Genomic DNA, 1,220 nt, shown 5'->3' on the forward strand with positions numbered 1-1,220 from the left:
CCCTGGATAAGATATTCTTATCTTATCTTATCTTTGGGAGTTTTATCTCTATCTTTGTGGAACCGCCTTTCCTAGGCCTTTTCGGCCTTTAGGTTTTGGGCTGCGTTCCTTCTGATGGGCCTTCTTAGCTTTGTTGTCCGAGGTCCGACCTCAGGCGTGGACCTTTGGGACGAGGTCGGACCTTTCATGGATTTTGCCGAGTTGGAGGAGCTCGGTCAGGGTATGAACAGTGCCCCTGCCCGAGTTCGTCCTTTTTGAGAGGTCGAGCTCGGGCATAGTAGTTTTTCAAAATTAAAAAATGGCCGTTCCTGCATTTATTGCATTTTACCGTTTCTCCTCGATTTCCGTTCGGGCTCTGCGAAGGCATTATTTATTTGCTCCCTTCCTTTTTCTTCGTTTATTCTGTTCCCTTCCTGTTTACCGGCAAGTATACCGGGTCGTATCAAGTAATAAGACTCACAAAGAGTGAGGTCGATCCCACGAGGATTGGTAGATTAAGCAACTTTAGTTAAATGGTAAGTTTAGTCAAGCTAACATGATTTTTGATTTTATGAGCAATGTGACTTTTGAACATAATGACAAGAATTTAAATGGCAATTAAGAACAAGAATATAGAAATAAAATGGAAGTAAATAACTGAAACTTAAATTGCAAGAAACTTAAATAACATCAAAGATAAATGGCAAGGAATTAAAGGTTGCAGAAATTTAAAGAACACAAAAGTAAATGGCAAGAAGTAGATGAACAGAATGTAAATAACAAGAGTAGTAAATAGACAGAATGTAGAAAGGGATTGGGAAATGGGTAATCAAATAACTAGAGCAAGAGAAATGAGAATTAATGATAGAGAGGATCATTAGGGATTAGAGATGTTAGTTTTCATGAATTGATGTTAGTCAAATCCTTCTCAATCTTGGGTATAGATCTATGGCAAGTGGGTGATTGAATCCCAATCTCTTGGTGATTCAATCTCTCTCAACATAGCCAATTGCCACTCTCGTGATCTAATTGTTCATGAGAATAGATGAAGCTCAATTTTAAGCCAGCCACACAATGTCCAAAATCTCAACCAAGGAGAGTTACATCTCACATACTAACCAAGGTATATTGATTGGGGAAATCATGAAAGGTTGAACTCTAAACTGAATTATGTGGCTCATTCATCAAATTCCCCACATAATTCATATAGATTAACCCCTCTCTCGATGGTGGTTAAATCT

This window comes from Arachis duranensis, chromosome 7 (genome assembly GCF_000817695.3).
Source record: "Arachis duranensis cultivar V14167 chromosome 7, aradu.V14167.gnm2.J7QH, whole genome shotgun sequence".
In the NCBI taxonomy this organism is placed as follows: Eukaryota; Viridiplantae; Streptophyta; class Magnoliopsida; order Fabales; family Fabaceae; genus Arachis; species Arachis duranensis.